This window comes from Macaca nemestrina, chromosome 15 (genome assembly GCF_043159975.1).
Source record: "Macaca nemestrina isolate mMacNem1 chromosome 15, mMacNem.hap1, whole genome shotgun sequence".
Lineage (NCBI taxonomy): Eukaryota > Metazoa > Chordata > Mammalia > Primates > Cercopithecidae > Macaca > Macaca nemestrina.
This window is the reverse complement of record NC_092139.1, coordinates 57,329,967-57,336,442: the sequence shown is the minus strand read 5'-3', so window position 1 is coordinate 57,336,442 and position 6,476 is coordinate 57,329,967. Positions and strand designations below refer to the sequence as shown.

The 6,476-nt window shown below is 45.1% G+C and overlaps 1 long non-coding RNA gene across 1 annotated transcript; it reads right to left on the bottom strand.

Moving 5' to 3' along the window:
* Positions 1-1,892: 1,892 nt before the first annotated feature.
* On the bottom strand, positions 1,893-5,029 carry LOC139358840 (uncharacterized). The gene is made up of 3 exons (XR_011614363.1): positions 4,879-5,029; positions 3,146-3,363; positions 1,893-2,507 (listed from the first exon to the last, which is right to left on the bottom strand). It is a non-coding gene; the product is annotated as an uncharacterized lncRNA (long non-coding RNA).
* Between the last annotated feature and the right edge of the window lie 1,447 nt (positions 5,030-6,476).

Here is a 6,476-nt window from a genome sequence, read left to right as displayed (position 1 = left end):
TCATGGGAGCTGCTGCCACTTTCGGAGACCTGAGCTTCAGAATAGGGAGAGAGCAGCCAGGGACTGGGAACCCAGGGCTGCAGCTGCAGCAGCCCCTGGTGAGGGCGCCAGGGAGAGGAGGGGGCCCAGGCAGCTGGCCCAGGAAGCTGGGCTGCTGCTGTGGTCTGAGCTCCTGGTCGGAGCAAGAGGAGGGGGCTGGCTGTGTCCTCAGGCAGGGGCCAGGCCTCAGTGGAGCTTGCCAGGCCATCGATTCCATCTGTGCTTGCAGAGTTGAGCAGACTCCAGGGACTGAGCTGCTCTCATCAAATCCCCTAGACGCTAACTAGATAGCAATGGACGTGTGGCTCTTTCCACAAGAGACTTTAGACCCCTACATGGAAACAAAGCCCAAAAGTGTGTGTGTGTGTGTGTGTGTGTGTGTGTGTGTGTATAATTGATTGGGAAAAATGCCAACCAGATGAAAGACGGGCGTATCACCCAGAGAAAGCAGTGCCTGCTGTCATCCATCCTGGGAGGGTGTGCCCCAGGCTGGGAGGTTGTGTCCTAGGCTAGGAAGCTGTGCCCTAGAAGAGTTTTACATGTTCACATCCAGCCGCCCTTTCTTTGGACTTGGATTTAAAACAAGTACTCAGGTCAACCTTCTTCGTAGGGATGGAGAAGTTAAAACACGAATGGAAGTGACATGTAGTGGACACTCGTTTTTTTCAAAAAGGATGTTTTAATTAATAAATAACATCACCTTAGTGTCAAAACCATTCTTCAGAAAAGTGGTTAGTTGAGCTCCAAAGAAGAGGCTACAGTCCTACGACCTAGCCCACCCTGCACGGCCCTTCCCTTTGCTATTTCTGGGCAGAGGGGTGCAGCCCTCGGGGCAGGTGCCTCTGGAGAAGGGCTCTCGACTATCTTCCATGCCTAGAGCTGCGTTGACCAAGGGTGGCTGCCATGAAGACTGAGGGAGAAATGACAAAGGGGAAACTGCCCAAACAGCCCTGAGGCCCACACCCCATGTGCCGCACATAGAAAGCCAGGAGGAGGATGGTCTGGCAGGGAGAGTGGGGAGCATCTGCTTCATTTCCTCTCCACTCCCACAGGAGTTAACCAAGGTTTGGGGTTGAAGAAGGTGCAGCAGCGCCCAGGAGGTCGTGAGCTGGGGAGATTTGAGTCTGGGCCTCACCCGGTGTCGGGGGTGGGGGGTGCACACACACTGATTCAGGCTTCTGTTGGAAGAGAGGGGCTAACAGCAGAGCAGCGGGTGCCCAGGAATGGTGGTCGGGGGGAAGTCTTCCCTGCATGGAGATCCTCATGGTTCTCTACCTGGTGAAGGGTCTGTCTTGACATAAGCAACCACCATCCAAGGACACAAGGAACAGGTGATTTCGTGTAAACCCGTAACTTTTCTGACATCTCTCTTCCTGGGGAAGTGGAGGGGGAAGTCGGGCTCTGTAGAAGGCTCCCTCCACCAACTCCCTGTGTGTCTGTTCCCTCGGAGGGGAGCAGGGGGCAGGGAGGCTTGAAGGTGAGCATGTGGGTCTTTGCCTTCTGGAACAAGCTGAGGGTCTGGGCCCTTTCCGGAAACTCCTGGGTTTTTGGAGTAAAGGAGTCTCCTGAGGGTCATGTTTTGGAAATATTGCACCCCTTCTAAAAGTTCCTTTAGCAAAAATAATGTCACAAATTCTTGCTAAAAGACTAAAACCGCTGAGGTTAGAAACTCCACCTTCAGCATAGACAAATCACTCTGGAAAGAGGGATAAGTCCATTGGAGGCCTGGGAAGCAGGAACCAGTGCAGTCACTTCTTGGGCAGGTGGATTCTCAGCACTGTGACCACAGGCAACCCAGGTTCCGTGAGGTCTAAGGCTTCCATAATACAGAGGGTTATCTGCATGAAAAATGGCATAATATAGCCAATTAGAAACTAAGCACAAAAGTTAGTGTTTATTTAAGAAGAGGAAATAAGTCACAACAAATTATTCATTTTAAAGTCCTGATAAATACTACAATCATCCCAAATTCCAGAAAAATAATATACATCCTAGTGCGATCAGTCACCAAAACAGATTTTGCCGTCAACAGACTCAGGATTATTGGCTTGTAGCAAAAAGGGAATAAATTCACACCAAGAAACCTGTGATGACTCAAAAAACAACAGAAAGAGCTTATTATAAGACTGTGGGGAGGGATTTTTGAGGCTGTAGTGATGGATTCAGAGTATGGCAGGCCTTCGTGTAAAGCAGCCAGTGTCAAGTCCGGTCTGAAAAGTGGACCTAGGTCCTGTGTCCTTAGAACCCATAAAGTCCAGCCAGGTGTGGAACGTTCCATCCAGAAACCCCTTCTCTGTAGTTCTGTGCTTCTGTGTAAAGATGGACCCAGATCCTCCAAGCAGTGGGATGTTCTTCTCAGTCATAAGCAAAGATTCTGACAGCCCTGACGCTAGAGAACAAGGTCTTCCATTGAGTCAGAAAGCAGCCGTCAGCCAAGGAAGAGGCTGTTTGACATTTCAAACCTGCAGCTTGAGAGAAACATGGTTTCCTGCTCGTGATGTCACTGGCTTTGACCCCGTCAGTCCATCCATCCACCCTACAGATGGAGGGGCAGATTTGCCCTTCCTTAATTTGTGTTCTTTTTACTTGCTAATGTAACATTTTTATTAATTAACTACTTGACACAACAGTGTAAAAAGTTAATTCTACGTTTTCATACTCAACTATTGAGTCACTATTTGCTTCATCAAATGACATTGATTTTATAATAGAATTTTCTGTAAATATAGCAGAAGCATAAACCAGTCTTTCCACTAAGTTTGATCACTTTAAAATTCTGATAAATACTATAATCATCCAAAATTATGAGATATTACAATCAATCCTACTTGTGAAAATCATGGTTTATAACATTTTCTTTCTGCTTCAAAACTCAGATTGGTAATATTATGCAAATTTGTCTGATTGTTGTCTAATTTGGAAAAGCTTCCAGTTTTCTTTCATGTGAGTGCTAAGATTTTAGTACTTTCTAAATTTTCTTGACTTAACATTGATGATCTTAAAGACTCTATTGACAATGCTCACTAAACGCAGCATTTTAAAACTCTGGCTGTTGTAGTGGGCTTCAAAATGGTGCAAATGTGTAGCTATATACTATATTGATTACCTCATGGAATGCACAGAAAGAATTTGTCCTGAAAGAAGCATTTCTTCAAGCCATCTTACTGTCGATCAATGTTTTGTGTCTGTGTTGTCTGGAGCTGTGAGATTTTATCAGGACAAGAGGAGGATGAAGGCCAAGTCTGATCCATCGGGTCTCGGGTCTGTGCCACCTAACAGGCATATATCCTTGCTGTGGGTAGTTCCACTACACAGGTCTGCACCCTACAAATGTGGAAAATCAAGAAATTCTATCTCATTAAATTCCCATAAAAAATAAAACAACTTGGGTCTCACTTGGGTAAAATTAAAAACAAAATAACATAAAATAAAAACAAACTGCATGGTGCACTATTGTACATATCATATTAGCGAGTACATTTTCATGAGGATAACCTATTTTCAGCATTCTTAAAGACAATAGATTCCAACCAAGTATGCCCTATCCCATCAAACTAAGCTTCATAAGCAAAGAAGAAAAAAAAAATTTTCCAGACAAGCAGTTACGGAGAAAATTTGTTACCACTAGACCAGTCTTAAGAGATGCTTAAGGGAGTTCTAAACATGGAAATAAGAGAACAATACCTACTGTTACAAAAATACAGTTAAACATAGCTCAGAGATGCTATATAGCAACCACACAATACATACTACAAAGAAACTAGCTGCCAACTTCATGATAGGATCAAAAACTCACATACAAATATTAACCTTGAATAAGGCACAGTGGCTCAAGCCTGTAATCCCAGCACTTTGGGAGGCCAAGGCAGATGGATCATGAGGTTAGGAGTTCGAGACCAGTCTGGTCAGTGTGGTGAAACCCCATCTCAATTAAAAATATAAAAATTTAGCTGGGCATGGTGCTGTGCACCTGTAATACCAGCTACTCGGGAGGCTGAGGCAGAAGAAACACTTAAATCCAGGAGGCAGACGTTGCATTGAGCTGAGATCATGCCACTGCACTCCATCCTGGGTGATAGAGCGACACTCTGTCTCAAACAAACAAACAAACAAAAATTAACCTTGACTATAAACAGTCTAAACACCCCACTTAAAAGACACAGATTACAAGTTGTATTTAAAAACCCAGACCCATCCATCTACTGTCTTCAAAAGATCCATTTCACACGTAAGGACACCCATGGTCTCAACATAAAGGATTGTAGGCAGATCTATCACGCAAATAGAAAACAAAAAAGGGAGAGGGTTGCTATTTTTACATCAGATGAAACAGACTTTAAACCCAAAACAGCAATTTAAAGAGGACAAAGAAGGGCATTACGTGATGACAAAGGGTTCAATTAAATAAGAAGACTTAATTATTCTTAAACATATAGGCACCCAACATTGCAGCTCCCAGATTCATAAACAACTATGCCCAGGCCTACAATAATAATTAGCCACAGAATAATAATGGGGTATGTCAACATCCCACTGGCAGTATTAGATAGATCATCAAGGTAGAAAACTAACAAAGAAATTCTGGATTTAAATTTGACACTTGACCAGTTGGACCTAATAGACATTTACAGAATACTCCACTCATCAACCACAGAACATACATGCTTCTCATGGGCCCACAGAGCATCCTCTAAGACAGACTACATGCTCTGCCATTAAGCAGGTCTCAATAAATTTAAAAAAAATAAAACCATACTAACTGTACTCTCAGACCACAGTAGAATAAAAATAGAAATCAATACCAAGAAGACAAAACAAAATAAAAATAGAAATCCATACCGAAGAGAGTTGCTGAAGCCACAATTTTTCCTGAGTGATAGGAACTATGACCAGGAATAGCTTTGCAGACTTGGACTTGCCTGTGGGTGTCATTTCTGGGTGTCCCAGCCTGCCCCCTTTGTCAGTTGGGAGGTGTGTCCCACCAGTTTTGAGCTGCTGGTCTGAATTGGGAGTGTGGGCCACAGCTCCCTTATCTTGCAAATAACTTGGCAAAGCAACAACCCCCGCCCCCAGGTCCAAGCCTGGGCATATTTCCCAGCATTCAACACTTGTTGAAAGACCTTGTTGCAACAGCCATTTCTCCACTCTGCTGCAAATATTTTGTTCCTCACTGAGGGACATATTTCCAGGCATTTGGCCCATCTGCTCACCTAGATTAAGATCCTGGGTCACCACTCCATTCTTGTGCAGACATCTTGGTGCAGAAGCACCCTCTTCACTCCACAACCAGGCATAATTTCAAGAATTCAGTGCACCCCCTCACCTGTTGCCTTTCCCTTCTAATGCGGAGATCTTGGTGCATCTGTACTTTTCTACTCCACTCCAGGGCATAGTTCCAAGCATTCAGCACACCTGCTCTACTGCACTGGAACCCTGAATCACTTCTCTTGTCCTGTGCAGAAATCTTGGTACAGTAGTGCCCTCTCTGTCATGCTCGGGAATATTTCCAGGCATGTTGAGTACCCACTTACCTGGAATAGGAACCTGAGCTGCCCCTCCCTTCTCATGCAGACATCTTGGTGCAGCAGCACCCTCTCCACTCCATGCTGTGCATATTCTCAGGCATTTGGAGAACCTTCTCACCTGGATTAGGAGCCTCAGCCACCCCTCCCTTCAGGTGCATAGGTCTTGATACAGCAGCACCCACTGTGCTCCATGCCTGGACATATCTTCAGGCATGCGGAGTACTCACCTTTTCTAGATTGGGAGGGTAGCACTTACCCCTCCCTTTCCAGGCAGAGAACACTGGGCAGCAGAGGATTATCCCCTCCATACCCAGGCACATCTCTGGATGTTTGCAGCTGCCTCTTTATCTGCCCTCAGAGCTAGTGCTTGAGCCTACCACTGGTGGACATGTAGGCATGTCTGCATTCTCTGGCCCCCGCCAGCTTGGTCCCTCAGTCCAGGACTGTACAGGGAGCTCACACCACTGTGCATTCCGCAACATAGCCCATTGTCTGAGGCAGCAGAAAGCATCTCTCCATAAACAAAGATCAAGTATATGCCCCATCTGCATCAGCCTTAGCTGGTTCTTATCCATAAGCACCACCCACTGGCTTCGAAAATAAATGACACAATCTAATAGAAAATCTGCTGACAGAAATGTGTAGCACTGGAGAATGAGATAAGCTTCCTGAGACCTCAGTCATACTGGACTTGTAGGAGGCAATGAACCCAGTCACTCATCCCTACACCACTACTACAACCAACATCTAAGAAAGTCACCATACAAAGACTCTGTATAACCAAGGAGCATACACAGAACCTTTGACAGTGAAAGCTCCCGGAACCAAAGTTGAACCCTACACAGCACACATTACACACATTCTCAAGGAAGAAAAGGAAAAAACAAAAACATCCCTTCCAAATGAAAGTAA